The 15122-nt window shown below is 40.9% G+C and overlaps 1 protein-coding gene and 1 long non-coding RNA gene across 9 annotated transcripts in view; one reads left to right on the forward strand and one right to left on the reverse strand.

Moving 5' to 3' along the window:
* APBB2 (amyloid beta precursor protein binding family B member 2) overlaps positions 1 to 15122 on the reverse strand; it is a 353214-nt gene that overhangs the window by 284201 nt on the left and 53891 nt on the right. For 7 of the 8 annotated variants that reach the window (XM_078068550.1, XM_078068548.1, XM_078068549.1 and 4 more), the window contains exon 2: positions 1217 to 1374. The exons of the other annotated variant lie outside the window; for it this stretch is intronic. The gene's annotated coding sequence lies outside the window, so the exon portion shown is untranslated. The remainder of the gene's footprint in view (positions 1 to 1216; positions 1375 to 15122) is intronic. 8 annotated transcript variants of the gene reach the window in all.
* On the forward strand, positions 291 to 13715 carry LOC118525986 (uncharacterized). The gene is made up of 3 exons (XR_004912403.2): positions 291 to 421; positions 13153 to 13296; positions 13505 to 13715. It is a non-coding gene; the product is annotated as an uncharacterized LOC118525986 (long non-coding RNA).

The raw sequence follows: 15122 nt of genomic DNA on the forward strand, positions 1-15122 counted from the left end.
TGTGCACGCCCCCCTCCCGCCTCATCTCACTTCCTGTATCTCCCTGCTCTGATCTCCTCTGTGTTAACTTATTCTCAGAAAGGCTTTCCTTAAGCGGTGGCAAAGCGGGAAACTAGCAGCTCCAGCTTAACAAACCCACGAAAAAGGAAAAACCTCTTCGCAACGGGGTCAGTGAAAATACTGGGTCCTCCATAAATCGATCCTTGGGACCCTGACTAGCCAAGCTTATGTCACATGCCCATAACAGAGGCAGTGAGGTCACTTCCTCCGACTTACAGGCTGAAAACAAAGGAAGGGTGACTAACTGCCCAGGGAAAATCTGGGTGATTTATTGAAAGGAGGAAAGGGATGCTGGGTGGGTGAAGTCAACAGACATTCACTACTTTACAGGTTCTCAAGACTGCTGACCCGCTCCTGTCTAGTGAGTATTTATGAACTGTTCTTGATACATAATGCTGAGTTACCCCCTGAATATCCAATAGGACTTGTTTGTCGTGCCCCTACTTGTATGTATAGTACACGTTCTCAAAAGGAATTCTCCCCACCGCACTGCTCCATGTGAGGCTGTTCTGTTTCATTCTCCTGGTCTACCGTTAGGCTATTTTGCATTTATCTACATTCCTATTATTTTCAGGACACTTCTTTTCTTCTGTGCTATAGGAGTATCTTCATGCCAAATGCACACACTGCCAAAAATGAACATGTTGCTAGCTTTTGTCTAAGGGGAGATAAGAGTAAGTAAAATCTCGCCAAGCAAACCAGGGCCGGAAGCGCCCCAACAGAAATGGCAGGTCTCCATGACTCCCCCCTTCCCAGTGTGAAAACACAAATGAGGGCAAGTCTGAAGGCACCAGCGCAAGCCCGTGCTCTCTCAAGAAGAGGGTTTCTCTCCAAAGTCAAGCCAAGATCGCTGCGGTTGTTATGGGGGGCCTCTGGTTGGGGCCTCTTACATACATTGTGCTGAAGACTTTCTCTTCTCTGCAAGAGGAGAGGAAGATGAGCAAGAAGATGGGGCAGAGGAGACAAAGAAAGGAGACAGCGATTCACTGCACACGGAGATACGTCAGGATCTACCGGCCATCTCTGCAATGCTAGGAATCTCTCGAATAACTGGGAAGGACTATTTGGGGCTGTTTCAGAAACACTTTATGGAATAAACAAAACCGCTTTTCCCTAGCTGACCCAATCCGCTTCATCCCGCCTCTCTGATACTAACCTGATTTTACTTAATTAGCGTCGGTCTCCGGCTTTCACAGGAGCTTTCTTTTATGGATTTTCCATCCAGCAAATGTTTCTGTTCCACGGCTGGGCAGATCCGGCCACAGCAGCATGCTTGGCCACAGACCACAGCAGCTCACCCACAGCAGCTCCGACCTGCAGGGGAAAAGCCAGAGCCCATTGGAGGGATTCGTATTCACAAACTCTCTCTCTCAAGAGTCTATGTTTGGCAGGATAACCCCAAATGTTTTCCAACTGTTTAAAATCATTAATGAACAGAGACAATAGCATATAAGGTGTCCGAAAGATAAGTTTGGGCTATCCTAAAGAAGGACTGGGGCGTTTAATCATTGTTGAAAAGGTTCGGCCAAATGATTATACTCTGTTTGTGGAAAATGCAAAAGCCAGATGTTTTAATTAACCACAGAAAACACAAGCTACAACTAAAATTTCATGAACACAGTGATCTGCCCTGTGGAAAACCACAGGAATGTTCTGGCAAGGCTCAGTCTGAATTCTTGGGACACAGAGGGCTAGAATCATTCCCCTTAGGAACTCGAACAGAAAATTAACTTGCTCAATATGTTTTAAAAAAGTAAAATGAAACCCAGATTTAATCTCAATCAAATATAAAAACATTTCAGGACTTCAAAGGGCACCACCGAAAGACACATAAGGGGAAGGTCATAAAGAATTCCAATGTGGTTCAGGATTTAGAATGCGTTTTCAATGCAAAGCAAATGGTGTAACAGAAAATTTTATAGGCTAAATAATCCAAAGGGGAAACTAATCATCTGTCATTTCCTACTAGAGAAAAATGATATATGAAACCAATATTCAACTAGTGAATTATAAATATTATCAAATAGGGGCGCCTGGGTGGCTCAGTCATTAAGCGTCTGCCTTCGGCTCAGGTCATGATCCCAGGGTCCTGGATCAAGCCCCACATCGGGCTCTCTGCTCTGCCGGGAGCCTGCTTCTCCCTCTCCCACTCCCCCTGCTTGTGTTCCCTCTCTCTCTGTGTCCCTCTCTGTCAAATAAATAAATAAAATCTTTAAAAAAAAAAAAAAATAAATATTATCAAATGCACCATATATTTGGGCAAAAGGAATCTCTTAACCACCCTCCTTCATGCCAAACCTGTGGCCTGGCCCACACCAGCTACCATGCTTCAGCCTGAGAAATCAAGGCATCCAGAAAAATAGTGTTAAAATAACTTATGCTCACTGATATTACAGCTAGCAATTCCGGTACAGAAAACTAAAGTGAGGAAACCTTAGAAAAGCAATTAGTGAACAATTAAGAACTAATAAATTAAGAAGTCCTCATTTGTTCATTATAGTATTCACTATGACAGCATCTATATATGCTGAATATTGAAAGCCTGTTCAAGAGGGAACAGGACAAATGTTATTTTCAGATACTAGGGCTACAATTCTATTTCTGTAAGGCAAAACAGACCCTGTCACACGTGTGCCAAGCATAATATTACATTAATCTCCACCTTCATCTGAAAGCTCAGGCCCAAAAATCATCTCAAAAGGAACCCAAGAAAGTTATATATGTATGGTATGATCCCAATTTTGTTCTACAAACTAAGTGTATATAATTAAAGACACAAAAGTATGAAAAAAGAACTATTTCTGGGTCATGGAATTAGAAGCTATTTGTCTTTCCTTCTTGGTGTTTTCCAAATTTTCCACAACTCATATGTATTACTTGTAGAATCACAATATTTTTAAATAAGATTTTTATTAAACTGATGGGGATACAAATCAGTAAGCGGATGTCTATCCTATATTAGCCTGATCTGTGGGTTTCTTCTCATCTGAACAGTAAGAGCTAATAAATTAAGAAGTCTTCATTTATCTGAGCTCAATAATTCTTAATTTATAAGTTCAAAACCCAAGTGTCCAATAACATTTCCAGGGCTGAATAACACTACTTTCCTAAAAATAAGAAATTTGTGTTTGTTTACTGCCAACTTGCCACAAGGAGACAAGAAAACCATAGTTATTTCCCTCCTTTAATTAATGCATCCAAAACTCTCTATCACTGACCATGCCATATTATTTTTTGCTTAATTAAAAAGAGCGCCTCCTGGTGTTACTTATGGTCTCACAGGAGCCCAGCCCTAGTGAACACTTCACCCACTCCATTTTGACATCTTGGCATCCCAGAAAACACAAAACACAGTGGTGGAATCTTAACACTGGAGGACTTGGCAATCCATCATTCCAGGAACCCCAAAACTCCCTCAGGTTACAAATGAAGACCCCGGATGCCCAGAGAGTTTCAATATCTTTCCTGAGGCCACACAGCAGGGATGAGAGGATCGGGGATAAAGGTCCAGATCGCCTGCCTCCACTCTGACCCAGCACTCTTTCCACCACGACGATACCTTGGCACGCACTCTTCGAAATACAAGTTTGCAGGAAACACGTACACGTTAAATTCATACCAGCAAAACCAGAAGAACAAGACAGACATTTGTTCCACCAAAAATGAAATGCACACGGAAAAAAAAAAAACCAATAAAAAAAAAAAACCACCAAAGACTCAACTGCGGGCTAAAAAAGATGTGGTGGCTGTGCCCAGAGCACGTTCAATCTGAGAAACAATGGTCGCACTGTGCTCAGGCAGCAGGTGTCCTGACCAGAAACTGCCGATCACACCGAAAGCTTGCTGGTCCTACTACATGCCCAGGGCTCAAAGCAGGACAAAAGGTTTTCAACGAGATAATACGACACTTGCACTGAGCCACCTGTAAGAGACAAGAAGGACGCACGATCATCCCACCAGTTGGAAACAAGTGATTTATGGCATCAGGTCCCAGCCTCTTCCTGACCAGATGACCCAAAGCTTAAGGAGGCGACATTAGTGGTTTCAAAAATTAAGTAAACAACAGTCGCTGAGAAATATCGTAACATAATCCTAATACTTCCTATCTTATGTCTGATACAAACCTCGGAGAGGGAGCAAGATTTTTCTCTTTTCTGCTCAGTTATTTGAAATACTGCTCACCTCCACTGCTTTCTTAGCATCCACCTATGGTAGTATCCCCGCCACCCCAATCAGAAACCGAAGAGTCGAACACAATGTGGATAGTCTGAAAAGCCAGGGGAGAGAAGAGGACAGATGGCAAAATGACAAACTCAGAAACGCTCCCTGAAAAGCCTGTATGGATCCAGCGCACTGCTCGTGAGCCTGCCCTACTGTGCAGCAGAACAACAAAGCCATGGGTTGTGAAGCTGCGAATGAAACAAGCCGCATCGAGGGATGATGTGATCTCGCTTTGTAAGAGCCAGAACAAACACAATAGCTTGTCCCGCCTCATTTGAGAAGCCAGGCACCCAGCGAAAAAAAAGAAAATGCAGGGGTTTTTTATTTTGTTTTTGTTTTTCCATGCAAAACTGCTCCTCAAGTCCCTACCATATCTTTCCACGGCTGGATCCTGGAGGAAACACAATACTGGCAGTTTATTTATTCCCCTCGATGCCTCTGTTCTAATACTAAAGGTCAATGTCCACAGTGGGCAAAGAGAATTCAATTTGTGTTGCCATGTCACAATGAAATGAAAGCTTTGGGGTATTGTTCAAGTAACTCTTTAAAGTTATTTGTGTGTGTGTGTGTTTTATTTGGTAAGATAATTATTCTTTTTTTTTTAAGGTTTTTATTTATTTGATAGAGAGAGAGCGAGAGCGGGAACACAAGCAGGGGGAGTGGGAGAGGGAGAAGCAGGCTTCCAGCCGAGCAGGGAGCCTGATGCGGGGCTCGATCTCAGGACGCTAGGATCATGACCTGAGCCTAAGGCAGACGCTTAACAACTGAGCTACCCAGGCACCCCTCTTTAAAGTTATTTGTAAGGTAATGATGGTTAAGTTCAAATTTAGTGGTCTGGGAGGACCAACTCTCACCCACTAATCAAATCGGATAAAATCTTGCTGGAGCCACCAAATGATCTTTCTCAACAGAGACAAAACATAAATTAGAATTAGATCAGACTCATCTATTTTGAAGTCCTTTCTTAGAACCTTGGCTGTGTGTTGCTTGGTCTTTAGCTTCAGTGAATGCCTTTGGCAAAATGTGCACCCAGATGTTTGCCACCATTTGAGACTCTTAAATGTTTGGTCGGTGTTTTATTTTTTCTATCCTAATATCAGAGGGAAGGTTTCTCCTTCTTGAGCCTGAGTCCAGAAATATCAGCCAAGCCAATTCAACACTTCAGAAATTTCTATCTCGGGGCGCCTGGGTGGCTCAGTCATTAAGCATCTACCTTCGGCTCAGGTCATGATCCCAGGGTCCTAGGATCAAACCCCGAATTGGGCTCCCTGCTCGGTGGGAAGCCTGCTTCTCCCTCTCCCACTCCCCCTGCTTGTGTTCCCTCTCTCGTTGGCTCTGTCAAAAAATAAATAAAATCTTAAAAAAAAAAAAAGAAAGAAATTTCTATCTCAAAATGATCAGGAGGACCAGGCAAAAATACATTGGAGAACATTCCTCTCACCACTTTGGAAATTTTATTTTAAAGACTGATTGACTTGAGAGAGAGAGAGAGAGAGTAACAGAGGGAGAGGGACAAGCAGAATCCGCACTGAGCTCAGAGCCCGACATGGGGCTCAATCCCAGGACCCTGAGATCACGACCCGAGCCAAAACCTAGAGTCAGATGCTTAACCGACTGAGCCAACCAGGTGCCCCTGGAAATTTGACTTTAAAAACTTAGATTCATAGTATTAATAAATTTACACCTTAAAATGTTTGGGAGAAAAGAATACAGCATTAAAATTGTTTTATTTTTTTTTTCAAAAAGAATGTACCATAGGCACCCATCACAGGCAACTTAGAAGAATCTATTATGAATAATCCAAACTGGCACCCAACAAGATTGTAGATGATGGGGAAGACAGTAGGTAATTCGGAAAAGGTTTCATAAGGTAACTTCCCCTGTCATGCTCTCAAGTAGAGAGGCTTTTAACATGGGGAGCAAAGAGGGGGAATTTATGCTTATTAATGTTTTAAAGGCTGTTCTGGAAAGAACAGGGGATGAAGAAATGAGCAGATTTAGAGCTTATAGTCCTAGCTCTGCTACTTAGGCCTGAGGCTTTCTGGGATAACTAATTTATTCTCTTTAACCTTCGTTCCATCATTTGTGAAACTGGGGTGATACTATCAGCCAACTTCCTGGGATTTCCAACTGATAAAACCAAATATGAAAGCATTATAGAAATTTTAACACTATGTGTTCATTCAACAAATATTTACTAAGAAACTGCAATGCTGCCAGATAAGGCACTGAGGACCCAACCACGGACAAGAGACCCAGTCCTTCCTGCAAGGACTTAGGTTAAGGAATGCACTGTGATGTGTGTGAGGCACAGGGAACTATGGGAACATGTAGGTGGCCTCTAATCCAAATACCAGACAAACATCAGGTATTGTTACCTTTACGAGTTCTTTTTTTTTTAAGATTTTATTTATTTAGGGGCACCTGGGTGGCTCAGTCGGTTAAGTGTCTGCCTTCGGCTCAGGTCATGATCCCGGGGTCCTGGGATCCAGCCCCACATCGGGCTCTCTGCTCGGCGGGGAGCTTGTTTCTCCCTCTCCCTTTGCTGCTCCCCCTGCTTGTGTTCTCTGTCTTGCTATCTCTCTGTCAAATAAAAAAATCTTTTTTTTTTTAAAGGTTTTTATTCATTTGACAGAGAGAGAGAGCACAAGTAGGCAGAGCGGCAGGCAGAGGGAGAGGGAGAAGCAGGCTCCCCACTGAGCAGGGAGCCTGATGTGGGGCTCGATCCCAGGACCCCAGGATCATGACCTGAGCCGAAGGCAGACGCTTAACCGACTGAGCCACCCAGGCACCCCAAATAAATAAAAATCTTTAAAAAAAGAAGATTTAAGCACGGACCAAAATTTCCACCCTGACAAAGCTGACATTTCAGTCCTTCCTCATTCACATGAAATGTAAAATATATGAACTAAATCGAGGAAGCAGCAATGCTACTTCTGCTGCAACACAGGGATTCTTTTAACCAAAAGACCTCCACACAAAAGTTAAAAGGAATATTCTAATTGATCTAGATACAGTAAACATGTTCCTTCTTCTTTTAATCTCCAGACCACATTTCACAATACACCATATAATTTACTGCCATCATATGAACTGCACTGTTAGGTGTGAGGGACTACAATCTGTGTGTGTTGGCCTCTGTGTGAGCACTCTCCCCACACTGTCCCTGTCCTCTCACCACCCCCACCCCCCCAGGAAAAAGAACACTCACTGGAATCCATCCAATAACAACCCCGGTTTTAACAAGGGGAATATAGGTTATTTTAGAAGCATTTCCTGGAGCAGTCATTTTTTAAAGAATAAAAAAAGTGGAATTATTTATTTTAGAAACTAAACTGAAGTTCAATTTTAACATGCCAAATGTCTGCCTTAGCAAAGTTTCTTTTTTAAATCTGTTTCATTACAAAAATAAATAAAAAGGGCCTGAGAACTAGGCTGTCCAGGACACTGTCAACTCAACTGTCTAAAAATTCAGTATGGGACAGTGGGGAAGGGGACGAGGAAAGAGGGAAAAAGAGAAAAGAAGGGAGGCAGTAAAGATCCACACACTGACCAGGATTAATAACCTGAAAGCTCACATACTCAACAAACGGGAAGAGCCAACATTCAAAATATGGGTTAGCAAGGAAGAAAGTAAATATCCAAATAAAAATGACCAAAATGATACACAACTCCAGAGGAAGCCTTCCTAAACCTGGAGTTCGTACAAAAAAATACAAAGCCCAAAAGCCCAAGTACCCTGACATACATACCAGGTCTGGGGGAGTATCTGGGCAATCTTAGGTTTTTTAAAACTATCCCTACATGATGCTTGATGCACAGTCATAATTGGGAACCACTGGTTTTACTCTACTGCCTTATAGAAAAAGGTACCGGAATACTTTTTTTTTTTTTAAGAGATTTTATTTATTTTAGAGAGAGAGAGAAAGAGAATGTGCACGTGGTGGGGAGGGGCAGAGGGAGAAGAGAATCTCAAGCAGACTCCACGCTGAGCGTGGAGCCCAAAATGGGGCTCGATCCCACAACCCTGAGATCCCGACCTGCACCGAAACCGAGAGTCAGACCCAGAGTCAGATGCTCAACCTACGGCACCACCAGGCGCCGCTGGAATACTTTCGTCATAATAATGGGTAACTGTTTTGCTAAGTGCTTTCCACGAATCCTCACATTCATCCTGAAGTAGGAACTATTATTATATGCCTATTTTTAAATAGGGACATTTGAGGCATAAAGAAGTCAAGTAACTTGACTAATGTTACCTGGCTTTTCAATCAAAGACCTGGGATTTTTCACCCAAGTCGGCCCCATATTTTCTCAGCACCTGGTGAACGTCAGCAAGCCAAGTCTCTTTTCCACTCTGTAGTCTCAGGATGTCCTATGACTACCTCATCTGTAATGGAACGTAGGCATTACAGTTTTCCACACAGAGCTTAAAACCCGAAATTCAGAAATAAATTCTGTATCTAAGATAATGTTCTGAAAATCATGCATAACGTATGGTCTATTTAGAGCATTGGGAGGTATCTGGTCAGGTCTGCAGAGTTATTTTAATTACCTTCCAACCAGACCGGAGATGAGTAAAAGGTGTGCTTCTGATCTTAGGGAACATAATTTCCTGCATCAGCACAAGACTTTACCTACAAAGAAGTTGGACACAGTGAAGTCCAGCTCTTTAGGAATTACTGCCTCCTCACAACTTCAGGCTTTCGTTCGTGTTACTCCATCTGCCCAGACTGCCCTGCCCTACCACTCAGATGTGCCAAAGCTTCGTCCTCTGAAGCCCAGCCCAAATATGACCTCCTTCTTGAAGTCTTCTTGGATGCCCTGGCAGAAATAATTATTGATGCTTGGTGATTGTCAATGCTTGCCCCTATCACACAGAGCAGGCTGACACTTAACTTCAGGAATACATTGGCCTTATCTCGTCAGGGTCTCTGCAACATCTCACCTCCTCACCCTTTAGTCTCAGGTGGCCCAAAGTCTTCCTGGTTCTTCCCCACCTCTCTCAAGGCTCTTTCTCAGGTTCCTCCCGAGACTCCCTTCTGCATGACCAGGAGAATACCAAGGGTGTTCATAAAGGCTTCATCCTGACTCTCCTCATACTTCACACAAATCTTCTGGTGACTTCAACCACATTGCCAGGCCCAGCTACCGGGTATTCTGATGACTCCCATATACCCGTGCAATACATCCCCCGTTCATTCATCAAACATTCATTGAGACATACGCTATGCAAAGTACACACCACGCTCTGTCTCCAGGCCAGACCTCCCCCTTGACCACTCTATGTGCAACCTACTTGGATCACCACTCCTGGATGCCCATGCCATTAATACTCTAACCCCAAATGGCAACCATCCTAAGAGGCACATTTCTTCACATTTTCACACAGGTAATATTGAGATATGTCTTTTAAAAATGGCATCTTAAAAAATTCTGGCAATAGGGGTGGGTGCCTGGCTGGCTCAGTCCGTGGAGCATACAACTCTTGATCTTGGGGTTGTAAATTTAAGTCCCACCTTGTGTGTTAGGCATTAGAGATTACTTAAAAATATTGGCAATGTTTTTCCTAAAACGTTTTACACATACATAAAGGTGGCTCTTACAAACAATGGCATCTTATAACGAACTGCAAAGATTATCTTAATGTATTTCCCTTCATTGTTCTACAACAGTGCTGTTTACCAGAACTTTTCTTCAGTGATGGAATTGTTATTCAATACAGTAATACCCACTGGCCACACATGCTCTGAAGTGTGGCTAGTAGACCAAGGACAATTTTTAATTTTTAATTTTTAAATTTTAAAAAACTTTTATTTCATTTTCATCTACATGTTTATCAATTTCTTCATCACTCCTTTTTGCATCTCAGCCCTTCCTCCCAGAACCACTTTCTTCTTCCTGAAGTATTTTCTTTAAGCAGTTTCTTAATAAAGGTCTGCTGTGGCAAGATTTAGATTTTTGGAAAGCATATTTTGCCTTTTTCTTGAATGACAGTTTTGCTGATATACAATCAGCAGTATTTTCTTTTAGTATTTTGAAGATATTTTTTCCAGCCTCAATCACTGCTGTTGAGAACTCAGCTCATTATTCCCTTGATGAACAATCAGCCTTTTCTTTCTGGGTGTTCTTAAGATCATCTTTTTTATTTTGGTGTATTGAAGTTTTCCTATTTGTAGACATGGATTTGGTTTTATTTATCCTTATTAGTTTATGTTGTGCTTCCCTTATCTGTCCATAAATTATTTGAATTTAAGGAACACTGGTCATTTATGTCCTTCATAAACTCTCTCTGGATATGATACACTAGATCTTCAAATATAACTTCCCTCCATTTGTTCTATTATCTTTCTGGGGCTCTGAACAGATCTCCTTATAGCCCTTCTACCCTTGAACTACGCTTTCATGTTTTTCTTCTCATTTCTATGTTACATTCTGGTTAATTCCTTCAAGCTTTTTTTTCTAGCTCATTACTCCTTCAGCTGTTTCTAATTATTGAATTATTATTTCAACAGTTACAATTTTTTCCTTAGGTGTTGTTTTTGTTTGTTTGTATTTTTCCAAATCTGCCTGGTCAACAAAAACACCTAGATTTATACTGCTCTTGTACACAATCTTTCACCCCACCCCACCCCATTTTATTGAGATATAATTGACATATAACACTGTATCAGTTTAAGGTGTTTAAGATACAACATAATGATTTGATATTTGTATATTGCAAAATGTTTACTACAATAAGTTTAATTAACATCAATCACCTCCCATAGTTACCACTTTTTTTCTTCTGATAAGAATTTTTTAAAAAAATATTTTATTTATTTGAGAGAGAGAGAGAGAGAAGGCGAGCATGGGGGCAGGGGGGAGAGACAGAGGGAGAAGCAGACTCCCCACTGAGCAGGACTCTGGGATCATGACCTAAACCTAAGGCAGAAGGCAGACACTTAACCGATTGAGCCACCCAGGTACCCCCGATGAGAACTTTTAAGATCTATTCTCTTAGCAACTTTCAAATATAAAAAACAGTATTGTTAACTCCAGTCACCATGCTATATCATATCCCCAGAACTTATTTGTAACTAGAAGTCTGTACCTTGACCACCTTCCCCATTTCCCCCACCACTCTCCTATGGCAACCACCAATCTGTTCTGTTTCTATGAGTTTGGGTTTTTTTAGTTCCACATATAAGTGAGATCATATAATATGTGTCTTTCTCTGACTTATTTCACTTAACATAAAGCCCTCATGGCCCATCCAAGTTGTCACAAATGGTAACCTTTCCTTCTTTTTATGGCTACATAATATCCCTGGTCAATTTTTATCTCATGCTCTTTGCACTTATCTGTGATTAACTTTTATTTCTTAAAACATTTCAAACATTGTTATTTTATATCCTGTATCATAATTTTAATATCTAAAGTTCTCAGGGTTCTAAATGTATTGTTTGTTTCTGGTGACTCTTACTCTTGGTGGTTTGTTTTCTAGAAGAATTGGAGATCTTTTATTCTGAACTCATATTTGGTTGATCTTAGGAGAATCCTAAGGTCCAAAGAAGGAATGCCTTCCTCCAGAAAGGAATTGTATTTGCTTCTGCCAAAAGCCAATGGGCACTACCTACCCGGGCCACCTTAGGTTCTTTTCGAGGTCCTGGTGGAATGCAGGCTGCTCCCACCTTGCCACTGACCAAAGGCTTAGTCTCCAACCACAGTTGTGATATCAGCATTTGCCCCAGTGGCAACCTATCTTTTGTGGTTGTTTATACACAAAGCTCTCAGCTTTGGTTTAATTTTCCCTTTGATGGTTGATCTAATTGAGGTAGGAGATTTTGGAAATGTCTTAGCTTCTGGGATCCCAGAAGTATATTAAAAAATATTTTATCCAGATAACAATGGGGAAGTGTGTTAGAGTATCCTATCCACTATACTCCTAGAAATCTAAGTCCCCTACTAATGATCTTCCCTCAAAGCCTACTTTTTGTCCTTTGTTTTATATTTTGCTCAGTGACACCATTCACTCTCATCCAAATCTGAAACCCAATATGGCATGTACCAACGATCCCTCTCTTCCCTCCACTGTCCCATGTGCAACTAGGTACCAAGTTCCAAATTTTTGAGTGATCAAAAGTGAGCTTGCATTTATCTTTCTGATTGGCATGGCATCTAGTAGTATAATTTTAATCATCAAAGGACAAGTAAGAAAAATAAATGAAAATAAAACCCAAATCATGCATTCCTGCCAAAAGACGGTGCTTTATATGAAGGAAGCTTTGAATACAGGGAAGAAGACAGAGAACTGAGTTTCATACAGATCCCAAAAGAACTAGAACTTTGGCATCAGAACCATAATCACATTTCCAAGGGGAGGTTTTATTTTAGTCAAACAAAATTATCTGTCACGATAAACTAATGTTAATTTGCATTTTATTGGTTTTGTAGTTTTGCTTGAATTTACTCTATAAATTTGTCATTGTTTTATAGTTATATAAAGAGCTGAAGCGTAAGGAGTTTATACCTACTTTTATGTTTGAGCATATTTCAACTACTTCATAATAAAAATATTTATGTCAGTACAGTGGATTTGTGAGAAATTATTTCCTCTAAATAAAGAGGTCCATAAATTATTGAGATTTAAGGAACACTGGTCTTTATGTTCTTTGCCACCTTTGATATTCATCATTCTCTCCATAAATGAATACAGAAAAATGGAATACAACAGCATAATCAAGACATCATTGACTAAACTCGAATTTCTCCCCAATTCTCCAGCTGTTGGAATTAGCTTCATACGGATGAATCTTTTAAGGCAGGATGTTTTGTTTCTTTCCTCCAATAGTGGCAGTTTCTAGGATGTAAGACATATGCTCTCCCCAGGTCCTACCATCACCCACTTCTACTCGAATCTATAAAATGGCACAAATGTACCTGGCAACAGCAAATGAAATGTGTCAAACAAAGGACGGTCCTCGCCTTAAGGAAGTCCATTTCCTGATTGAGTTTCAATAACCGGGAATTCGGGTGAGTACTGCATTGTTGTTCTGAATGAGTACAAGAAATTCCCAATCATTTCTTTTTAACTTCAATATTTTTATTCTTTATGGACTGATGGACTCTGGTTCCTTCAGTCTTCATGTATTTCATTTTTAAAAGTCCCTCTTACCAAGATAAAACTTTCTCTCCAACATACTGGCCTATCTGTCAACATCTTCTATTTCTCTTCCCACAGGGTCCAACTCCATCAGAACCAGAAGGGAAGTCACTGCATATCCATGTCATCTGTTATTAGACAGAGAACACTGAGGCCCAGAATGCTGAAAGGCTCTGATGGGCACAACCCAGAACCTGGTTCTACTCAGTCTTGCCCACCCAGTCCAACTCTGTGACTCCTCTGACTCATTTTAAACCATAAGTAGCTTGAACTAGGACTTCAAATTAATGACTTTGGTCACCATTAAACTTTTGTTGTTTTTAAAAAGTCAAAGAATTGGATAGTTTGCTAATAATAGCAATTTGAGGATATCCACACACGGTATGTGAAGGAACAACTTGAGTTTCAGTAAAAATCTAAAGAAAGTTTCTTAAATTCTGAAACCTAATTCCAGAATTCTTTTTGGAAGTGTGTTTTGTTTTTTTTTTTTATTGTTTTCATCTTTGTTTTTTAATCAGAGCACATTAACTCAGGGAGAAAATGAGATTGCCTGTTTATTCAAAGAGAGAAATAGAACATTCTACTGCGAGTTTTAAAAACAATGCTGTGACTACATGTAACTCTAATTCAGCAGTTCTCACATTCAGATCCGGGCTGGGGCACAGGAATATGCATTTTCTAATTGAATTATAGTTGACACACAATGTTACCTTAGTTTCATGTGTACAACACAGTGATTCGACAACTCTGTACTTGATGCTCTGCTCACAAGTGTAGCTACCGTCTGTCACCACACAACACAATCACAATAGCATTGACTATATTCCCTATGCTGTATCTTTTATCCCTTTGACTTATTCATTCCATAACTGGAAGCTTCCACCTCCCATGCCCCTTCACCATTTTGCCCATTCTCCCACCCCCCTCCCCTCTGGAAACCTTCAGTTTGTTCCTTGTATTTATGGGTCTGTTTCTGCTTTTTGTTTGTTTATTCATTTGTTTTGATTTTTAGATTACATATACAAATGAAATCATATGGTATTTGTCTTTCTCTGACTTAATACACTTAGCATAATACCTTCTAGGTCCATCCATGTTGTTGCAAGAATATACACTTTTTTTAAGATTTATTTATTTATTTGGAGGGGGGAGGGGCAAAGGGCGAGGCAGAGAGAGAGTCTTAAGCAGACTCCACACTGTGCACGAAGCCCTACACGAGGCTCAATCTCACAACACTGAAATCACAGACTGAGCCTGAGCCAAAATCAAGAGTCGGCCGCTTAACCAATTAAGCCACCCAGGCACCCCGCAAGATTATACATTTTTAACAAGCACAAGTGATGATAATGTTGATGGTCTGAAGGCCACTGGATGGAAAACACGGATCTATACAATTTAAGTTAACTTTGGTATTTCTACCTAATCAAGAAAGGAAGGCAAGGAAAGGAAGGAGGAGAAAGGAGTAGAGTAAGAGAAAATGCGAAAGACACAGTACACAGCCGACAGACAGACGTGGTGTTACCCTTCAAGCACGTGGAAAAGCGGCTTTCATGGAATAACATTCCTAAACTCTGACCTAATAAATTACGCCGAGGGCTGCTGCAAAGAATGTTTAAAACCAACTCAGAGCAGAAATGGCATTCCCACCCAACAAACAGGTGAAATTAAAGGCTAGTACAGGGTTTGGCAGATTTCA

The sequence above is a fragment of the Halichoerus grypus genome, chromosome 3 (genome assembly GCF_964656455.1).
Source record: "Halichoerus grypus chromosome 3, mHalGry1.hap1.1, whole genome shotgun sequence".
NCBI lineage: Eukaryota > Metazoa > Chordata > Mammalia > Carnivora > Phocidae > Halichoerus > Halichoerus grypus.